General features: G+C 40.2%; 1 protein-coding gene across 6 annotated transcripts in view; it reads right to left on the reverse strand.

Annotated features, from left to right (window-relative positions):
* The window catches only part of MBNL2 (muscleblind like splicing regulator 2), a 114,887-nt gene that overhangs the window by 76,677 nt on the left and 14,561 nt on the right, over positions 1-23,649 (reverse strand). The window contains exon 1 of one of the 6 annotated variants that reach the window (XM_065678037.1): positions 21,472-21,664. The exons of the other annotated variants lie outside the window; for them this stretch is intronic. The gene's annotated coding sequence lies outside the window, so the exon portion shown is untranslated. Of the gene's footprint in view, positions 1-21,471; positions 21,665-23,649 lie in introns of those variants that run through there. 6 annotated transcript variants of the gene reach the window in all.

Genomic DNA, 23,649 nt, shown 5'->3' on the forward strand with positions numbered 1-23,649 from the left:
GACAAGACAAATACAGTATCAGTTCACGTGTAACTCATTCAAATCAACATTACGAAACCTATCATCCCTTTTTATCAGATGTTATAAACATGCTGCCAATGCTCACTTCTTTTTTCCAAAGAAAATCAGCCTCCCTCGTGAAGTTACACATGACAAGGGAATAACCAGTTGAAACACGTACTGCAGTAATATTCTAGGCAGCAATCCAAAAGTTAGGAATGATTTAAATAGATGAATGTGGCAGACAAAATAATTAGGCATGCTGGTTGTGAAACAATTCAATCTAATGTGCTTAGTCTCCAAAACAATACACAAGAACCCGTTTCCATTAATTTATCATTTTCCCTATAGACGCTTGTTATTTGTTCTTCCTTAGAAATAAGAATAGTAGAACTCTGTTCCTATTTTTTGTCTCTCTCCCCGTTTCTCAAGGAAAAAACACCAAACCAAAGAAATTGTCACTCAAAAATTATAGGGGAAAAAAAAACCTTTCTGCATACAGAAAATAGAGTTAGTTTCCCTGTTAAGCTAAAGGCTGTTTTAGAAAGGCTTCTATGAAAGGGCTCACCACTAAATCATCATCATCTAATGAGTTATTTCAAACATGAAGCAGTGTTTATATCAATTTTTCTCTGATTAAATTAGCTTTCATGTAACTTTACAAATAGATGATTCAGCATCAAAATCTAAAGACTTAAATACAGAACTTAAGCTATTTGTGGACTACAAAATACTTAGGATATTTTACAGATAAGCAAATCTGAAAATCAAAGGGTTAGCTACTATAAATATTTTTTAATGAATTCCTCTATTTTATACACAGACAGGGAAACCCGGACATGATGTTTCCTTTTATTCAGCTTCAAAGGAAGAAACTTTCACTTTGCAAATACCAGCCAGAAACAGGTGATGGATTATTTCTGTGCAAGAATAAAGAAAGGGGGAAGGACTGGAATAAGTGAGGTTTTAAAACACATCAATAAAAATAGCTCTAAAAACAGTGAGCTTTCCCATGCCAGAATAATTACCATTCTGTGCTTGGATTCATCTGATTTAACTGAAGTGAGGATTGTTAGTAATGTGAGTAAGAATTACTCCCACACAGTTTCAGGAACAGATCCCAGGTCTGACTTTCAGGTCTTCACATCAAAAGGCTTTTCTATTACTTTGTAATGCTAGCAGAAGGGGTTTTACTACGTGACCGATACCTGCACCAAAATTGCTACTGCTAGCATGAATAAAGGTAATGCAATTCTAATTGCTCAAAAGTTTAGTTTCAAGACCAACATGCAGTAAGATGGGTCTGGATGACACTTAACTTTACCTGGTCATCAAGAATGAGTTGTAAGAGAATTAGTACATTTTTAAATAATTCTACGTAATTGCAGTATGGTACAGTACATGAGCTAAGTATTCTTCAAATGAAATACTCTTATCAATGTTTTCCCACAGCATCAATGAAGAGTTAGGTTAAGCTGAGAATATAAAAAAAAAAAGAGAGAAAATACTTATAACTGATGAAAAGGAAAAAGAGGGAGAAAGATGAGGAGAGCCTCTCCACAAGAGCCTGTTTACTGATAGCTTGTTGGGCTGATGATTTAGCTGGCTAAATGTGAAAGAGGAAATATTCTCCCTAGAGCCATCCACTCCAATTCAGAAACGCCAGTAACGGTTTTCAGTAATAGCTGTAGGAGACAGATGGAAATTTGGGGAAAAGGGTAAATGTTATACCACACACTGCTGAAAAGTCACAAGTAGTAATACTCTCCCGGGCTGCATACTACTAAACTTGACAAAGTTGTTTCTCGAGTAGTAGGTGTTAAGCTTAAAGAAAACCAGATATCACACATGGCAAAGCAAACAGCACAGAGTTTATAAATGGCAGCAGCCATGCGTTTAAAAAGTGAACAATAATCACATATGAAGTTTCGTGAAACTGCAGCAAGAATACCCAAAAGCATCAGGGAGGGTGGAGGGGGGCAGGCAGAGGGTAGAAGAGAAGTGAAATACAGCATCATCCTACTTCCTATCTTCTTATTACATGAACATTTTCTAAAGAAAGGGAAACACAAAAAGTCTCAAAAATCCACATCTTGTCAAAAATCACAACACTATTTGGTTTCTCGACAGCCAGTGAGTGCTCCAGCAGTTTCTACTCCTGCAGTCTTGGGAGAGACAGAGCTGAGACCTTTCTGAAGGAGGCCATGCCTTCAGCAGGAGGCAGGTGCAAACATGGTGGAGACAGGAGAATATGGAGTGCGTCATCCCCATCACTTACATGCCTGTGTGTTCATGACCACAAACAGGCACATGCCATACCTCCTCTGCCCATCACCTCCACCAGGAAGGTGAAGGAAGAGATGCCACCTGGAAAGCCTGAATGTGAGAGGGAAAACAAACTAGGGGGAAAAATTACAGGAGAAACCGAAGGAAGTAAAGTTTGAGATATGAGGAAAGAGCTCAAGAGAAGGAGAAAACAGGAGTGGAAGGTAGGAAAGTGAAATAGCTGGTTGTAGAAAATGAAGGATGAGAGAGACTTCATGGGAAATACAGAAAAGATGGGTGTGGAATCAAAACGGAGAGAGGATATGAACACTGGGGAAAAAAGGCATGAAGGAATTTTATGAAAGCAGAAGAGACTGATTACAGGGAAATATCCAGTCGTTTGGGTAAACAGAGGGAAGTAAGTGAGGGAAAGAAACATGGGATTTACAGAAGTACAATAATAATAAATGCTTCCAAGGCCACAGGCCATTACTAACATCACAGGGCACCCTGACCTTTTGTCACAAAACCCACTCTCCCACCATATGGAGAACACCAGGGCCTTCAGCAAATGGGAACTCTACTCTTCTTTCCATTGCTTCTAACTTCTATTTGTGTCCCAATGTATCACCCAAAGTTAGCTGTCCTGCCAAAACCAACAGGATCTCACCAGTCTAGAGCCCTCAGCACCAGCGGGGTCCCTTACCATGGCAGAAGGTTTGCTTTTTCATTTGCTTGGGGGTTTCATTTTGTTGTTTTCTTATTGATGACTCCAGATCATGCCTACACACCCCACAAACTACCTGTCCTGGGTTTACCAGGAGCTCCTTCTTAGTAACTGGTGCAAGCTCTGTGTTTTGACTTCCAGCCTGGGCAGAGAGCTGATAACACCGATTGTTTTTAATTGTTGCTAAGTAATGCTTATTCTGGCCAAGGACTTTGTGAGTCTCATGCTCTGCCGGGGATGAGGGGAGGCTGGCAGGAAGCAGAGACAGGACACCTGACCCAAGCTAGCCAAAGAGGTATTCCGTACCACAGCACGTCATGCCCAGGGAGGTAACTGGGAGTTACCCGGAAGGGCAGGCTCCCTCTCTTCAGGGGGATCGAACTCGTTCAGCGGTGGTATCGTATTCTCTTGTTATTTTCTCTTATCAATATTATCATTGGCGGTAGCAGCAGTGGTTTGTGTTATACCTTAGTTACTGGGCTGTTCTTATCTCAACCCGTGGGAGTTACATTCTCTTGATACTTCTCCCCATCCCTCCGGGAGCGGGGAGGGTCGGGGGGGGGGGGGTGTGGGGGGTGTGAGTGGACGAGCTGTGTGGATCGGTTTAAACCACACCACTACCAAAACTTACGAACTGCAAACTAAACAAACTACCAAAACTTACACATTGGCAACTGAGATTCAAAATATTGCTGCTGAAGAAAGCCCTCAACATAGCAAGTATAAAAGAACTAACTTAAGAGTTGTGGTGTCAGGGTCTTTGTTTTGTTTTTCAACTACTGCTGCTTATTTGCAGTCTCTCACTCACTTGGATCAATGGAATTGATCCAGAATACACATCTAAAAATGTTTTCACATGCACACTGAACTAAATTCACAAACTTGTATTTGTAAAAACTATTTAACTTTAAACCTCTGTTTTCAGACAAGCACCACTTCCCTTTCGTGGAAAGCTAGCACAACATGGAGGAAGAGGAGGTTTTTGCCAATTCCATGTTCTCCTGAGAGAGCTGGAAAGAGCCTGTGGTAGGCTCCAGATCTGTTCAAAGCACACAGGCACTCAGAGACCCCAGAAAAGGTTCACATTCTGAGGAATACTAGGCACCCAGCATCTTTAGGAGCTGCAAACGAGCACAAAGCCTTGTCCTATTATAAACCAGCTGGATCTCTCAGCTGGAAAATAGAAACTCTTGCTCTGTACAAAATATGTGCTGCTTTCGTACAGTAGTTTCACTTGTCAAACAGATTATGTGGCAATGGATTACGTCGTATCTGTTTAATGGAGAAGCTGAGACTTCTGGACATTCAGTAGATAACGTGCAGTAATGAGTAAAGAACTCATCCTCAAAAAGTTAATTCTGCAGGTGATGACTTCCAGTAAAGCAGCAGAGTCCTCTACATGGTCGCAACACAGATCTCTAGTGGGACCACTAAGTTAATTTAGAAGGCATTAAAACAGCATTTTACTTTACTCCTAGAGAATTAAACATTCTGTATTATTCATCATTTTAAAATCTTCAGTAAGAAATGTCAAGACAGGCTCAGTTTGTTGCTCCTACTGTCAAAGTTTATCAACATGATCCATATATTTCCTCTATGTATATACCAGAAACTCAAGAATTAAAATGTTTGAAAAACAGAGGGGATGTGCTAAATATACTTAGCTTCACAAATCCGATCATTTACAATAGCGTTTTAAAAATAAGGCATGAAGAAAGAAAAAGAAAAACCCTGAGACTCACTACACTCTGGAAGCAGGGTATTCCTCTTTCAGGCAAAAGCCTGCTGTCAGAACAGACCGCTGCCCAAATTCAGGTAAACACCTGAACTCTCGCAGAAAAAAACTCACCTTCAGGACCAACCTACAGTTACCAAAATGGTTCTGCTGGATACTCTAATGCCAAGAGAATGTCTTGAGAACTCAGTTTTCAACCCCAGCACACATACACTGCAACTCTTCCGAGAGAGACAGTTCGCTTACCTAAACATGGGAACACTTTCAAGAGGACCAAACTCACATCTCTAACCCCAGGAAAACGGAACTGCCCAATTCTAAGCCCTGACCCAAAGCAGCCTGCTGCTACAACTTTTATATGCTCACATACAAACGCAAATTCATGACGCTGACTTCCAGAAAATCATGTCCGTAGTCTTAAAATTCACCGCAGGAATCTTTTAACCAAACAACAAAACAGTGATCCTGCAGTAGACACCAGGCACAAAGAATTTCAAGTTGAAATTTTAAGCTCTGCCTGGAAGTTGTAAGCAGGGAGGGAAACAAGCTCTCTACCCTTTGACACAGTTAACTATAAGCATCACTAGTTTCACACTCCGCAATGCAAGTTCGCAAACTAGCAACATCTTATCCACGTTACCTTAGCTCAGATTCTCATGTCACTCCTATTTGTCCAGGAGATAAACTGCTCTATAAAATATAATACCACCAGTTTAGCCATTCCCTTCAACCTGTACTTAATAGTTTTGAGCCAGTGATTTTACCTGGGACAGACAATGCGGGATAAAATACAACCACTCCCAGATATTCCAGACCATCCAAACGCAAGGATTAACCAAAGTGCCCCACCCTACAGATGCATCTTCAGACTACTGACAAGCATTGTGTTCCTTCAAAAAAGCTGCCACTCCTTCAGCATCTGACCACATTTGCAAAGGAAACTTTGCAGTTTGCTATGTTTACAGCCAAAACCCATCGGAAAGTTTCTCTGTGTCAGCTTTACACATAGGGATTCTTCTATAACCAGATCAAGTTAACTACCTTGAACATTCACAGTGGAAAATTTAAAGACTGACAGCTACTGAACCCTTACCCTTAAGGCCAGGAAAAAGCATCTAAATCCCACTAAGTCATACCTCCTGTTTGCAGCTGCACAGTGGACTGACTCCACTTTCAAAGCACTCATAACACAGACACACGTTTAGGAGACATTGGCATCTGCTTCAGTCCAAAAGATGGAGGGACTTTGCTTCAGCTTTTCAACTAAACCTCATTGTTACATTCTTTTAAATGTCATTTTTTTCCCCATTGTTTGTGCTTTAAATAGCATTCAAGGCCTCCAAACCAAAGAGATGCTGCACACCAAAGGACCGTCATGACTTCACAAGCACACTCCAGCATCGCTTTCAATTCCAGCTACTTGCCATTTCCATGACTCCCCCGCACTGCTTTCTCTCGCCCTCCCCCAGACTCCCTGCTGAGGAACCAAGGCTACATCTTAATCCTAGGCTAAAACTGGAAACCAGTGCCCCATGCCTGATGGAGTAAAGAGCAGAGCAAGCGGGACAGGGTATGACAGCGCAGGCTGCAGCCCCTCTCCCTCTCCACCACCCCACCTGCAGCAGGTCTGGCTCCTCCCTGCCAGTTCCTGTAATTATGAAGCTATGTCCCACAGGATGTGCTCCCTATCCCCAGAGAGCGAGGCTGACTCTCATTCATCACATACTAATTTAAGCCTGCCTGACTGTGCAAACCGCTGCTAACTAAGATCCTAGAGCATCTTATGTCAGAATATGCGAATGTGAATGTAAAAAAGCAATTTTACAGACAAAAAATGTGACAGTCGGCACGCTTGTTAATCACATCTGAATAAATTACATTCTTCAAGAGATTGTTGTGGGGTGAATAGGCTTTTCTCACTCCATCAGCCAACCAGATTAGGAAACAGGGCCAGAAGGTGGTGCGACAGCACAGAGGTATCATTCACCCAGTGAGTACTATGCCAGTTTCATATACTTCTCTTGAATCAATTTCTAACATTCATATTATTGATATGTAACCTAATACTAGATATTGAATAAGACTGGGTAACACAGAATCATAGCACAGTTAGGGCTGGAAAGAACCTTAAGATCATCTAGTTCTAACCCCCCTGCCGTGGGACGGGAAGCCTCACTCTAGACAATGTCACCCAAGGCTCTGTCCAACCTGGCCTTGAACACTGCCAGAGGTGGAGCATTTATCACATCTTTGGGCAACCTCTTCCAGTGCTTCGCAGTAGAGTTTAGTAATGTCTTTGTATAGTTCGGGAAAATGACAACATTAAAACCAGAACCAGGCATCTGGCTCTTTTCAGAACTACTGTGAAGTCACAAAAAACAATATTCCCTGTATTCAAGAAACAAGGGGAAACAAGACAGACTTCCATGTTATTTGTTCTTTGATTGAAATATGAAGGGAAAACCTTTCTGCTACTGTAACATTTAAAAAAAAAAAAACCCACCCCACAATTATAGTGAATGAGTTTTCTTCTACAAATTTCAAATTAAATTTATAAACATTTATTTGATCATTTTAAGGATTTTTTTTCCACTTTCAGATGTTAAGTAGCTTCCATTTGTCATCAAGCAAAACAGCATTGCTCAAAAGAGAAGCCAGAACTGCACTAACAGAAAAGCAACCCACTAAATTGACCAGGCAGCTGGGAGCCAAAAGGACTAAAATTCTAATCCCAGTTCCTGTGTTAAATTGACCTAAACTCAGGTGAAGTCAAAAGTGCCCCAACTTACAAAAGAACCATTATTTTATTTGCTTGACTTGGAGATAACTGTTGCAACATCTCTCCTTTCCTGTTATACACCAGAGATGAACACTTATCAGCTGTAATTCAGATGAACTCAAAGTCAATCCTATTTTATTAAGCTAAGAGAAGTCCAGGGACAGGTTAGAAAACATCGGTCCATTTTATTTAAACTGAGCATGACCTCCACATATAAGTTTCGCTAAATGAGCCATATTCTCCTTGTCAAGATCACTAATGTGCAAGGTCAGGCTCTTTAGCATGTCCCACACTACCTACAGTACGGCAATGAGCTTCTTATTAAAACCTGCCGGTTTACTTCCAAGTGGACTTTGCAACATAATAACGTTAATGTCCTTTGTCCCGAGGGAAGCAGGTGAGGAGGAAGGTGTACCTGACTGCTAAACAACAGCCTAGGACACATCCACCACATCCCCTGTACTACTTTGCTAATGGACCATGAAATATTTCTCCTGAACTTCAAGTCTGTAGATGACTGGAGCCCACAGGAATATCTTCTAATAGGAAGTGCTTCGGAAGTTATGCTGATAAAACCAATGCTCATTATGCTTTGGTTAAAACACAGTTGTAGAAAACAGTTTTTCTTCTAGCAAAATCCTCCCCCTGGAATGATAGTCATTCCACTCCACTTAACCTTCTCTCACTGTCTGTAACTGAAACACTTCTTGCTTCTAAGTCCAAAGAATCCTGATTTTATCCTCTTAAGTGTATGAATTTCATACACAAAATTCTGCTCCCACCTTGACAGGAGGGCAAAAGCAATTTCTGTTTCTGTGCCTTCTGTGTTATCATCCCCGGCAGCAATGACGTTATCACTTGGCCTATTGTGGAAACAAATGTTTTGCTTTTGGCAGAGAGCACCATGTAATACCTATTAATCAAACCGAATTACCCAGGGAAGGGTACCCCAGTGCACTAGGGGCTTGTACTCGCATCCAGCTGCAGACGTGCATTGTATTTATTTATATTTTTTTTTTTTTTAGGACTGTAAAAATATTTATAGAAAAGTGTGCTTATGTACTGTGAAATTTTTATAGACTGGCATGGAGGGAATGCATGATCAGACTGTTCTCACCAGCCAAAGGACCGACAACATGCTGTTACACAGGAGCACGATTTAAAAGAGCCCAGGCTGTTGTCAATTTTCTATTTTCTCTACTCTGGTTTCCTACTAAGCTGAGAAGGCAGAACTCTTACTGACGCAGTTGTGTGACAAACAGCATCCTTCTGTACCAAAAGACAAGGACAGGTCTCAATAAACCATGTAAATTAAGATATGTTGAATCTGCAAGCTGAAAACATGTTGAAGCCTGACAACAGCTTTATTAATAATATACTCCAAAAAATTACCCAGCTCTGGGAGGTTGCATGGCACATCCAAACAAAGCTCCCAAGGCAAGGACAACAAGAGCACTACCTATGCTATTAACTCCGTTCACCTCCTAATCACTATGCCCTTTTTGCTGTACAGATTCCCTGCGCAGAATCCAAGGAGCACTGCTGTTCTGGGTAAGATACCTGCATTTCTGTGCTGTTTTCTCCATTTGCATTTTACCTGAGAGCAGGATACCAAAGTACACAAGGATGACTTTAGCAGGTCAGCCAAAGAGTCCATCTCACTCAATATCCAGTCTCCAATCATGGCCAAGACCAGATGTCTACAGAGAAGTGCAAAATCAGGGCAGGCAGAGCATGATAATTCCCACGAATCTTCTTCCAGAAACCTGGAAGCTGTATTAAATACAAAGCTGATGTCTTTGTATTTAATAGGTCTCTCTGGATTTTTCTTCCATGGATTTGCCCACTCCCTTTTTCAATGCTGTTCTGTCAGAACTGTCTTTCATCATGTGTGCGGAAAGTAGGGTACCAAGAGGGAGCCTGGCTGATTTTCATAATTGTTGACAAAAGCCTGGACTCTCAGGAGAGGAACATGGATATGGAAGGAAACACTTCAGGACTTTGAGATTTACAAAGATTTGAAAACAGCAAATGGTGCTGGGGAGCAAGATGATTGATTACAAACCTCCTTAAGTGAATCTGTGTTGTTACTGGGGTTTTTATTACCCCTGAATGGGTTAAATGTGAAGCGAGAATGTGCCTGTTCATCCCAGCAAAAGGGGAGCTCGGAGAAAAGCACTTTTAAAACCTACAAGAAGAGGAAGAAATACCAAGACCCCTCCTTCTGCACCCCAAGTTGCATCACCTAAGACCACTCCCAGAAGCAATCCTTTCTTAGCAATCCAACAGAGAAGGAGGGAAACTCAAGAGCATGTACAAAGAAGCCCAAGTGAGGCAGTCCAATTGCATTCTGCCAGTCCTGGAGCATTTCACAACCATCTCAACACATTCTGGAAGCAGCAACTCATAATAATGGGATTATGCTTCCAACAGGGAAAGGAAGAAACCTCTATAGTGTCTTTACTTCTCAGAGGGTTGCCCAAGCAAGCCTTCATTAGCAGCCATTTTATTGCAAGGATTCAATTCCCCCATCTCTCTCCATTAGTACCATGAACATAACACGCAACAACAGTTTTATTTACTTCCAAACCTAAAGAAATCCTCATGAAGCAGAACATATGCAAGCGCTTTAGTTCTTACGTATCTCATGGGACATAATGCAAAGCCAGATTAAGCATCTCTGCCAGAACACTTTATATCTTATAGGAGATAAAAAGATGGATCAGCCACCTAAATTGAAAGTCACCTATGGAATAGCAGATTGTTATCAAGTACTTCAAAGGCAATTTAATTATTTTTTTAATAATGTTCTTATGCTAACATTCAGACAGCATATGTTTTGTATAACAGAAGCTGAAATCTTTCATTAAAAGCCATTTTTTCCAAAAGCCTCTTCCCAGTCAAGGAGAAACCAGTACTGGCCCTAGAGAAGAAAAGGTAGCATTCACCAGGTTACTGGTCTCTCCTGAGGGTAAGTCGCCTTTTTGTGTTTGAACAGAGAGATTGCTTCCTGCCTGATTATCTTTGGTCCTTCAAGGCAAGTAAAGAAAATATTCAATCAAGCTCAGTTGTGAGGATGTCAGTAAATTACTCTCTTTTCAAAATTCATGCCATTTATTTGTTCACCAAAAAAAAAAAAAACCCGACAAACCAAACAACAAAACAACCCAAACAGAAAAACAACCTACATTTAAAACTGAAGAGGCTACCTGTGTTGTGTTTGACAATACAGAATAGAAATCTATTCTCCCTGGAATAAAATAAATCTGTGTTTCTTGAGCCACTATTCTGTTGTCAAATAGGTATCATGAGTTCAAAACCAGAATACTTTTCCTGTAAAACTGTTTTTGCCAAAGAAGAGCTTTTCTCAGCTTTTACTTGCAGGTTCTGGTGAATTTCTGGAAATCTCAAAAACTTCTACTTAATCCCAAGGCAAATAATGGAGTTACAACTAGAAGAAGCACACAGTAACTGCCTGCAGATGCTGCCTACCAGAGCAAACATTTTTTTTCTGGTCTCTAGGATGATGAATTTTAGTTTGGGTGTGAAGTACTGCTGCTGACCTTCCTTTTTGCTTGAACACTGATTAAGAAGCACTGACCCAATAAAAATGGGTCATATGGATCTGTTGTTTAAAATTTGTGTAACATGTCTCCCTCTGTCCAAAAAGCTCGCCACCACTGGAGGAAAGTTACTTTTTAACCCAGTTTCAGTTCGGAAAATAAACCTTCTTTTTTTCTTTTTCTTTTTTTTCTAAGTAACAGGAGACAAAGTACTTAACACACAGAGATGATGCACAGGAACAAACCCAGAAAGTTTATTTGCTTGAAGTAAGGACATTGGATGACTTCATACTTACTTCTCTGCCATGTGCATACTTCAGTTGTCTGCAATAGTAAAAGGGGACATAAACTACATTCAGATTTCTGGAAGGAAAAAAACCAAACCTGCTAGTGTCTTGGAAAAGCAACTTTAATGTACAGAGCCTTCCTTTTCATTTCTGTTATTTTAAAGTTGAAAAGAGAATGGATTCAGGCAGCAATACTGAGTGGCAGGCAGCATTAATCCAGTACTCCTAGGTCCCAGACCCAGGCATGTCCCTGTCTTAAATAAAAATATTTTCTCGATCTTTAAAGGACATCTCTCTCTATTTTAACTCAGACATTTAATACAGAAAGAGAGCAAGACAGAGGGTGGGGGGGGAAATCTCTCCTATTTTCCTGAAGGAAATTTCAGCATCTCAATTACTTCGCTGAATGAAACGTGAAAATGCTAAGGGGTGGAGAAAGAAGTATTTCAGCAATACAAAAACAATTCCATCTTGAAACTTTATTTTCATATGGTTGAATCATTTACTGTAACTTAAATATTATAATGGATAAGAACAGAGTTATTCAAGAATACACTGTAAATTGTTTTTCAATAGAGAAGTTGAAAGAGTTCTTTCATCCTTTGACACAATGAATTGCCACACCTTTGCAGTGAAAACTTAATATATTTCCCAGAAATGTTTTGACAAAGCACTTTTCCAGACCTTCCTCTGCCATCTCTGCTTACCTGTAACTGCAGAGATTTCTCCCTCCTGCTGGGGACGTCAGTACTGTGAAGCACAGCTCGGTGTTCACCAGCGCTTCCAAAGCAATGGATATGCTTGTGACACTGAGTAGAACTGGCTTTTGGCAAAAGAGAGTTTTCTGCTCACATCGCAGCAGAAAATTTGGACTGGTTAAAATAAGTCCTGACAGTTTTGTTGTTTTCAAAGGTTTAATTCATTTGTTGCACTTCAAGCTTAATCCCAAATGGGTATTTAAAGTCACATTTTGTTTTGCACCATATGATTTATACTGCCTTGCACAACTTCTATGTTAAATCAAAATTCAAAATTTTCCTTTAACCCTTCATAAATCTTACCTTGCTAGATAGCTCTGTCTTTGTAACACAGAAAATCTGACATTAGCTTTCAAAGCCAATAAATAGCACAAAAAATATTTTGTATTTGGTCAAATAAATAACCTCAACATAACATTCAGGGATAAAAAACTGTCCACATATAAACATAAAAAAGTAGACTGCTGCTGTTGCGCTTACACACATTTCTATTCCAAAAATCAACTTTGCTAGTTTTTGCATTGAATGTGCCTAATTTTAATGTAGTATCTGCTTAGCTTGTAAATAAGAGATTTTATATCTTCTAACCTCCAGCTTACATACATAGCCCTGACACTTGATAAGACCTCTTTCCATTTCGTAGAACATTTCCAGGACAAAGCAGGTAAGACAAAAATCAAATCGGAATAGAATAAAACCCCAAACAAATTAACCAACTCTCTCTCAAGCAAAATTATCCCCTCCAGTAATCATCTGCTACTTTATGAGCTGCAAAGTATACATTACCAATATTTGGCTTTCACAGAGATACCCACTTTATTACAATGCATAGGCTCTTCAACTTGAAAACCTACTTGAAAGGCTCTTCTCCACATTTATTCCTCTGCCCATCATCTGAAATAGGAGTAACCATGGTACCACTTTATAGCAACTGAACAGAACTGCCTGTCTGCTACCAAAAAAAAGTGCTGTTATGCTCTAAAAAGACAGAAAAGGGAGAGACTAAAAAGATGCAGTGGTATTCTAGTTTTATGATTTTAGGATTTCTTATGGGGAAAGAAATTTACATATTGAAAGATTTGGGAATTCTTAAATTTAATTATTATGGTTCTGTAAATTGGGATGGAAATCCACAATTTAAGGTCCCACTTTTTTTTTGGCTTTGCTATTGCCGAACATTCACCACAAAAAAAAAAAAAATACAGAAAGAACAATCCTGCTGATGCAGAAGGCACAACTAAATTTCATAACAGCAGCACTGGAGCCAACAGAGCCACACAAAGTTTTGTACTTTAAAATCAGAAAAGTAGAAACTTGCCTGCTGTGTCTACAGTCTTGTTTCAGGGCATCCATTTTTAGCTTCCAGCGAAGCACTCCGGAAATGAAACCCAGCACATTTACCTTTCTCCCAAGTAAAAAGTATGCTGAAATTTTGGCATCTACAGGCCAAGAGGGTTGAGATACAGGTAGTTATCTTTACCAAAGTAGACCACTACAGACCACTACAACTAAGTGTGTTTTAATTTCATTCCTCTAACAAAAAAAAGCAAACAAGAATGCTCAAGCTTAAGGACTCACTACACAATCCTGCTGCAGCACAGATACCTCTCACCCGTTTCACTGGAAGGCTGAAAACATAAGTGCATTTCACAAAGCTTTATCATCTACAAGTATGTTTACAAGGAATTGTCATTTTTTATTAAGGAGTACTATTCTGACAACTGTAGAGAAGAACAAGAAAACACAAATCCTAAAAGCTCAAAAATAAGCAAAATGAAAGCAAATTAACCATCTCACCTTTTTAACCTGCTGATTTTTGTGGGACCTAGTTCTCATGATGATGTCAGTCTTATGAATGTTGAAAGACATTTAATTTAAAATGGTAGCTAAAAGTGCTAAGCATTTGCAGATGATATGCAGACTGACGTCAGACCAGAAGTTCAGGGTCAACCACTTTTACAAAAGCCCCTGAACCAAGCAAAATCACATTGTTAAAGATCATGCTTTTACTTTAAATATTCTACTGTAATTTTCATAACGAAGTTTGGCAACAGAGTTTTCATCCTCTGCTTTGCAACATAACCACAAACAATAAAGGGTAGTTTGCAGTTAACATGAAATTTTTGCAAAGTCGTATCTGAAGCCAACTGTAAAGAATTACAAAAGGTTCTCATGATAATGAGTACACTGGATGATAAAGTGATACAACAGTTTAACACAAAGGCAAAATAATGCAGATGAAGGAAAGAACTGAAAAGTAATAAATAGTACCTATACAACACTAGGATTGAACAAGACATTACCACAGAGGAAAGACCTTGTGGACATTACGGGCAATTCGATGAAAACTGCGGCAAAATACTCAGCAGCTGATGGAGTACAAAGCAAGCAGAAGATCTGGCAGTATTAAAGAAAACCAGAAAAGGATTACGCTACTATGTGTAGTCACGAAGCATGTAACTCTTGAGTGATAAATCAAGTTCAGAGCCACTCATCCCGGAGATTACTGCAGAGCTAGGAAAGAGGAGGTGAACAGCAACAGCACCAACAGCACTACAAAAGGACAGACATGTATGAAAAGGCCACAGTGATGCTTTTGACCACAGAAAGAACATGATGTTCATACAGATGGATGATGAGGACCACTAAATTTTGACTAGGAGGCAGGGGGGACTCAGTGAATTACCACCTAGGAAACCACACAAAAGAGAGCTCTATCGTTGCATATGCCAAACAGCCAGAGTGTGAAATTAAGTGACAGGTGATGTACTGAAGGTCAAAAAATATAAACAAGTGAAAAATAATTTTTCAACTTAATCAGGTTATTTAAATAGTCATTAGAATCACTGACGGATACTAAATTCAGTGGTTGACAAGGAAAGGCCTCCTCAGAGTGCCTCTCATCCCTGGCGACTAACAGCTAGAGTCATGCGCCAGTCAAGGCATGTACTGCTGTCGCCAGCTGACCCTTTTGCCTTCTCCACCTTGGGACTGCAACTCCTTACAAGCAGCCTAGTTCTGCAGCCAGAGCTGGCTATGGATCTTTAGGGACATGCTGATCCTCAAGTTCTCCCATAAGAAACTCAACACTTCCATCTTCTATTTCAAACACATGGATTTCAGAGATGGTGAACTCATTCCCCCTATCTTCAGGCATTTAAATGTGCACTGGCAACCAAAAAGCTCAATCTCTGGTGTCCTCATGCCAAAGGGGAGACAGGCATCTATCTCCAAAGGACGATGCAGAACGTGAAGGCATGGCTTAATCTCCTGGGGCCACCAGGAAGCCACCAACCTAACAGGTCAGACACATGCACACAAGGACCATCAGATCACACAAGGAGCTGTGCCAACTGCTCTGCACTCCAGAGGGATGATTTATCAATTTGGGAATGCAAAAAAAAAAAAACCCACTGCAGAAACACGTGTTTGTTCTCAGGACTCACTCCCTTGCCCTTCAGTGGTTGTGTCCTGCTCAAGAGAACAGGGAAAGAAAGGGGGCAAAAAAAGGCAGTGGGGAAAAAAGAGAGGAAAAGGACTGGATACCTCATGTCCAACACAAGTGTCCAACCACGTCTATCTTCACAGGTGAGGTCTGGAAGATGGATTTAGTCCCAGCTCTCCAACTTCTCCCCTTGAGGTGGATGTTGTGGCTTCTGACCACTTAGGACTTTTTACACCAAGAATTAAGCTGCTGGTTTGTCTCCCCCCTGGCGTTTCCACTTCAAAGAGCTGCTACTGTGGATACCAAAGCCTTTGAAAGTGGCCTCACTGCAAAGTCATGAGCATTAAATGAGGTCCTTTCTTTTTTTTTTTTTTTTTTAAGAAAAGGAAAAAAAAAGGTAAAAAAAAAAAAAAAAAAAAAAGAAAAGCAAAAAAGAAAAGCACTGGCTTTATAAACACATTGGTGCAGCCACTTCCAAAGCCTTTCATGCCTGCTCCACTGTGGCACAGAAAGAAAATCTTTAAGAGTTTTTTGGCTCCTCCTGCCCCTTTAACATTATGGCAGTAAAGCAACCTAACCCCAAAATGTCCCCCAACATTAGCAGAGGGGAACTAAAACATGCACAGGAATTGTAAAGAGATACATGCAAAGCTCGAAGTTTTTAAAGGCAAGCTCCTTTTAAAGAGCTCCAGGACAGCGGCGCGCCGTGCTGCCGGAGCATGTTCAGCATGCCAATAAGGACTGCAGCACTGCAATCCCTAGCACAAGCAGCCCACACACCAGCATCCTCCTCTGCAAAACCCTCTTGCCAGCCAGAGGACATGCCCCAGGCCTCAGCGCTTTCGGGAGATAAATGTGGAAGCCAGCACTGGTCTCCTAACGTCGGGCAGAGGCTGTAGCTGGGAATGCTGTGCCATGCGTGAACAGTCATCAGGGAAATCCCATACGTGTTATTGCAGCCTTTAAAATAAATACAAAAGCGAGGCAGCTCTGATGTCCTCAATCATTAATCAGGCACAGAGGTATGCTTCTGCCTGTCCCACTGGAAGCACAGCCAGAGCTGTTTGCTGACAACCAATGCAGCTGTATGCTTGAAATACCCATATAGCTGCTGGGAACAGCACCACAGACCATCCAAAAACTGGGAAAGAGTACCCAGAAAAACATAAAAATGGACTATATCTAGGCTTTGATATCCTACAAGGTGGCTACTTCCCCCCACCTTGATGTCAGCAGGAGGTCTCCCACAGAGTGCTGTCTGAAGAAAGCATTAAAGCTCTTCTTAATAAACCCATCATGCTGAAACCCAGCACCGAAAAAAAAAATCGTTCTTCTGAGTACTTGAAAATAAACTGAAATCCTGCCACTCTGCAGTTTCAGATTAGTTTTAGACCAAGTTCAGAACACTGTCTGTAACAGCTATGAAATGCAGAAATCATGACAATTCAGGAAACAGGGGGGCAAAGGCCTGGGCCACTTAGTATACCTGAAGCATATGTAACAGAACATGACGGGAGGGAAGAGGGGTGTTAAGAGAGGGAGAGAAACAAAACACCCACAACACATAAAAATCCTAAAAAAAAAACCAGGGGGAAAAAAAACGTATTCAGCCTGGATAGGAGAGAATGCTAGAGGGTTAAATAAAACAATATTTTATAAACCTCTCTTCTATAAATAATCACAAAAAAACCCCAAGAAAACAGTGAAAAGTTGTCTTCAGAATTCACAAGGAGAAAAAAAAAGAAAAAAAAAGTTATTTTAACAGAGTCCTAGATACATAAAGTTACAGAGGGAAAACATTTCTGTATTCTTCCTTACTTGTATTCTCTAATCCTGTCTATTGTCAGAAGCGCTGTACTCCCTGCAGGAAGCAAGATTTTACAGTACATGAACCTCCAGACCGACCTTGTCTCTATTTATGAGTTCATCAATGTGCAGCAACCAGATCTTCCTGAAACACTGCTTATCATCCACTCAGAAACTGATTTTAAAAACCATATTGATCTAAACTAAAAAAAAAAAACAACCACTCATAAGCTCTGATATGAACTATCTGTTCCTATGTCTTGATGCGTATCTTCATGCAACTGCACTACTAAATCCCTCCCACTGTCTTTATTAGCTGCTGTTTACAGCTGAGCTGTAACATACAAGGTTTAAGGTATTGATTACAAGCCCACCAGGTCCTTTTGCCAGACTTACGTGGCTCCAGAAATCCTACAGGTCTTCTGCAGAAGCAGCCAGCTGCACACTGGCAGTTCTCAACAGCTTCAGTAACCATCAGTAGCACACAGTCCCCTACGTAATTAGTATTTCTTCATGTTAGTTCTAAGGAGTCTGCATTTAATCTCCTGTTGGGTATGCTCTTTCACAGTCCCACAGATTTTCCTTTTTTAGTGTGCCCAAAATACTGAACTAAGAACTTTGTCTCACCAGCATGGTCAGAGGGAGAGCTTGGTGTCTTAACAGCCTTATTAAAAAGAATAATTAACAAAAGAAACGGGGAGATTAAGAAGTTGGCAGGTTCTAGAACGGGTCTGCACAATTTATTTCTCCTCATGCACCCTCTACCCCAAATACAGCCAAAAAAGTTTGTTTGTAAAAGAAGACTTTGTACCTCATATATCAATATCCGACTGCTGTCACTGCATTTGCTAATAATGTATAAGAAGATTAGTTTAATTAGCCAAGCAGTTAATGCTACTATTATTTGAACTAGTTGTCAGCATTGACAGCCTCTTGAAATGAGTTTGCTTTTCCTCAGGCTGTAATTTCAGCCTGATTACAGACCAGTTACATAGCTCTAGCTCATACTAGTTAACCATAAACACATTGTATTAAATATAACATACCAAATTAGTTTCACAATCAAATGCTGGAAATGCTTAATTAAAAAAAAAGTACTAATAAATTATAAAGCAAGTGATTTTATTCTCTTTTTGTTGCTTTTATAACAGCTACATTCACAAAAAATGGGGTAAAATAACTTGGCTTTTAAAAAAAAAGTTTTTTCCCTGAAATAGAAATTAAAAAAAATCCTTAACATCAGAAATTTTTTAGTAACTTTGGAGAACAAGGTATCATTAATAGCTATTATGTGAAATTTAAATCCTAGCAATATGTCTAACTAATGATTTAGGAAATTAAAACCATATGTGCAATCATTAATGAGGAATTTCATTTGAACACTAAGTCTTTTTCTCATCTCTTAGTACTATAAAACCTGAACATTTTACAGAGCTTTTTACAAATAAACACAGTACAGGTTATTCCCGACATACTTGTGAGCAACAGAGAAGAACATTCATTCACAGCAGAGATGAGTTACCAGACTTGAGTGCCTGAAATCCCACATAACATTAAGAGCTATTTTTCTCAGCACCATACAATTACCTTAGATTTCTATAAAATGAAAGCTTACAAATGAAGAATTTGATTCGACTTTATAAACACTCTATAACCAAACACTATACTTCAGGACCTGTAACTTACGAGAAAATCCTACCTTAGGAAAATGAAGAAACTAATTCTAAACAGCAATTATTCCTTGAAAACGGACTGCATACAGCAAGATGCTATCGCACTAATAGCTCTGATGAAATCCACAGAGCAATTAAGCAGAGAAGATACTACTAAATGAAAAGAGGTACCAGAATCTAGTCCAAAATACTCTTATTAGCTATTATTTACATAAAAATGTAATTGCAGAATATTTACTACCACCTCTGCCCCCCCCAAGACGAAAGCCCACTTACCTGTATGTATAAAGTAGTAGTATAAATACACCTTGAGCAAGAATCATTTTTTAAAATGCTTTTGTCACTTGATTGTCAATAGCTTGTACCAAACTATTTGATTAAGTGATGAATGCAAATTTCACTTTGGCAGTCAGGCATAATAAGGATAATTGTAAACACTGCAATCTCCAAGGTACAAAAATCAGCCACTTTAATTATCCGAAAGTGAGAGTCTCAAAACACAAGACTCAAAAGTTTTCTCCAAAAGCTCTGCATGAAAATGGTTTTACTTGCAAAAATTAAAAATTCAGCTCACATTTTATAGCTTGAAAAAAATTATTTGACTTGCTTCTAAGTACCAAGCCTTGCCTTGCTTGCTTAACATGCTCTGCACACAAACAACCCATTTAAACATCAGTAGGGATAGACAAACATACATATCAGTACCCCATGGATTTTTAATAATGATAATGATCTATAGCCTGACGTGTTACCCCACTTTGAAATTCTCAGAAGACACAAGATTGACTTTACTTAGAAGAGTACAGGTCTTAAAAATATCTGGTTCATGAACTGAAGATGTGCCAACAACCTAACTGCAGGTCTTCGAGTATTTAGCCAGGGCACAGGGAAGTTAAATCAACCTCCTCTGAAGCAGAGTCAGCTGTGAGGAGCCAGGAGGCGACATCAGGAGTTTTGGGCCCATGTCCTGCACTTCTCCTTGGAAAAGGGAGGTCAGGGGTAGATAGCTGGTCTAGAAGGGCCTATTTAATGCAATACTTTTAAAACTAGCGTAACCTGTTCCTAGAATAGGAAAAAAATCTTAAAACTCCCCCAACATTACACCACTGGGAGCTTTCCTAGGCAGTAAGAAGTACTTTAATTTCTTCTTTAAGAAATTGATCTTTAGTCTTCCGCTTGATTTTTCTACTGACACGCTATTTGAATACAAATATCTATATGCAGTGTTCATGGCTATTACAGGTGAAATACGTTGATAAAATTTTTTGCTGTTTACTGTCAGTCTTGAAGGAAAAAAAAATTAAACCCCCTACATTATATACTCTACATAAAACATTGCTGCTATAACATAATTGAAGACAGCACGCTAATTCAGGTCACTAATTGTGTGGGATCCTGAAAGGTACTGAGCACCATCAGTACACATGGCAGTCTAAAAGTTGATGGGGCTTCAGCACATCACAGGATGAGGCAATGGTTCTCAGACCCCTCCGCAATATGACAGTAAAGTTTGCTTCCAATCTAACAAATAACAACTGCTCCATTCTTCCAGAATTTTACAGATTTTTGTCCAAATAACTCTCTTCCTTCTCTCCACAGCATTTAACATAAATTTTCCCCATTCCTTTCTGAGGCTCCACCTCCGCAAGAAAGTTGATGTGCCTCAGCACAGTGAAATCATTGCTCTAAAAGCCAGCCTGCTCATTAAGTTATACTGCTAGCTGTGTGTTCTCTCATTAAAAATGTATAATGATCAGATAATTGCAGCACATATTATTAACCTTGTTTTCATGTACGGGTTCTCTTTTGCTGCCAAGACAAAGACCTGGAAAGGGCAGGGGAAACGCTCCAATAAACTACAATACAAAAATCTCTCCCAGCTTGCCTTCAAGAGCACAAGGAATCACAGTGCAGTCAAAAAAGCTCACACTTTTATAACGGGGCAAAATATTGTAATCTCACTGTATGGCTCCTACAAGTCTAAGACAAGGAGTCTTGGCTTCAGTTAAAGCTTCCGACAGGGAATTACATAGCTCAGCCAGTCTAATTCACCTAAATCTTCAAACATAGCTGCTATAAACTTCACAGATTTCCAGGCTGACTCCTCTTTCTGAAAGCTAGGAAGCACCACCAGACAACAACCCAGCTAAAAATCCAATTAGGGTAACAGCACTTCTGAAACACACTGACCTATTTCTTTTTTTACTTGCGTTAATATGCGTATACTCACATTCTATTTCTGACAAGAGCTATTTACGTTGGAAATTAATTCCCTTTGAAACCAAGTTACCATAAAATCCACTTACTGGACGCAAACAGAATATATTCACCGGAGAAACATCATTTCCCTGACTCCCCCAAGCAACACAGACAGTATGCAGCATACTGCAGCAAACTCTTTAAACATTCAATAAAAGACAGCGATCCTCCTACCTTGTTTAGCCCTGTCTATTCGGCACATTTCCAGCGGGAACAGGAACATCTGATATAAACAAACAGCCATATCTTTCCCATCGCATCATGGCAAGTCATTCTCAAATGAAACGATAAGCAGCCTGTAATTTTCCCCTTCCACCCCCACTCAGAAAGCCTTGTGCCTTATCTGGGGATTTTTCCTCAGATGATGAAGCAAAGACACAGCCTAAACTCTGTTGCTGAAAGACTGCAGCCCTTCCTTCTCCCAGAGCCCTCCCAGCATATGGCAACCAATCACACCCAGCTTCGTCAGCTCTGTGCTCTCAAACCAATCCTAACAGGATGATTGACACAGCAACACAGCACTTCTAATGTGTAAAAACAATGCATCCATACTGATGAACCAGGAATTTCCCTCACGCAGGGAAGGAGTTTTACCAGTGAGGTAAAGCGATACCTCCATGAAATAACATACACAGCAAAAGCAAACAACTCCCCTCCCCTCTACTGCAACAGCAGCTACACCATGTCTTCTTATACAAGGATTTTCAAAGCTTTGCTAATTGTAAACGCGTGCACAAACAAGGTTTCCAGAACTGCGGAACCGCAGGGATGCCATTCTGCTTGTAGAGGTGAGCTGTGCACCGTAAACCAAACCAACTAGCTCTTATTTTTAACACGTAGCCAAAACGCACTCCAATTCAGGCAGCAATATTTTAATGCTGCATAATCTTACGAGCAGTCTTTGCATTTAACAGCAACACAGGCATAATGTCTTTCCGAATATTCGAGACCAGTTGTTAGGGACTGCAGGTATGGGATCCTTCTCAACAAAAACGTAATTTCTACAATGGTGTTTTTATATCCTTGGCAGACAAATCACATCAGTAGCATCTAAACTGCGGTTCGGGCGATTAGCTTACCACTGATGCTCATTTATATCAAGGCTCTGGCATAAGGACTATGATACCAATTGCCATTTTCAAGTCAAACTGTGGGCAGCTCGATACACTTGGTACTCAAGGTCTGCTGCCAGTCAGTTCTCCCCAGAAATTTTGCTGAAGTTTTCTCAAACAGGAGAACAAGCAGGCAAGGATTATTGAGAGAGAGCTGCAGATTAGAAAAATATCAAAAAGGAGGTTAAGCTGAAAGTCAATCTTTATCCAGAGAAGGGTAAAGACTGCAGTACAACACTACTTTAGACAGCATTCATGCAATTCAATCCATTACGTTAAAAAAAAAAAAAAAGTGTAAAATGTGTTTAAAATTCCACTAAAAGTTTAGAAATATGAATAGACAAGAGGAAAACAAAGCTCTTATTCACTGGCAGCTCTGTCCCAAGGCCCCATTGTTTCCTATGGGCTGTTTTGCATATTAGAAACACGGCTTCCCAAAAATCTATTATTCCTCTATGCCACAAGCAAAAACTCTCCGTTGGGCTCCGCCATCTCCCAGCCAATTTGTCAAAAACCTCCTCTCCCTATCACAGCCAAAATGTGCTCCGACCAGCCAGCCCTTACTCTCTGCTCAATCACCCCCTCCGCTCTGCTCTATTTTGCCCTATATCTATAAATATATGTGTGTGCGTGTGTATATAAAACCCAACCAAAACCCCAAATAATTGATTCTGATGGCTCTTGAAAGACCTCAAGGACAGGGGTGGTAATGCCATCCATTACTAAGATGACCAGTTGGTATTTTCCACATCCTTTTGACTTTGCCAGTCTCGAGCTGCCCGTGTTAAAAATTTTCCATGCTGGACATCTGCTGCAAGATTTATTTACTTTTCTGCCAAAACACAGTTTGCCCATTTCCGAGACAGCTAAGACAAAAACATGTTGCTCTGCTACCCTTGTAACTCACTCACCGGGGAGCTCTGGCTCCCCTGGCCATGTCGGGGCAGTCTGAAATTTAGCAGAGTGCTGATCCCTTGCTTTTTCTTTGCTAAATCAAGGCTATGTTGTTTTGCTATACTTACGAAAATATTTTCCTATTGAGAAAGCTTTAAAACCTGCTAGAATTCAGCTGACACACACCATCGCTCTGATTCTTTTCCTGATACCTACAGTGCAAACCTCAGAAAACATTCTGCAGTAAGCGTCCACCACCTCCTCCAGCCACCCGTCCGTATGTGGCTGGAAAAGCACCAGCCCCACAGTGTGACTGAGCATGTAATGGGCTCAAGTTACAGGAGAT

Source organism: Lathamus discolor, chromosome 4, assembly GCF_037157495.1.
Source record: "Lathamus discolor isolate bLatDis1 chromosome 4, bLatDis1.hap1, whole genome shotgun sequence".
NCBI lineage: Eukaryota > Metazoa > Chordata > Aves > Psittaciformes > Psittacidae > Lathamus > Lathamus discolor.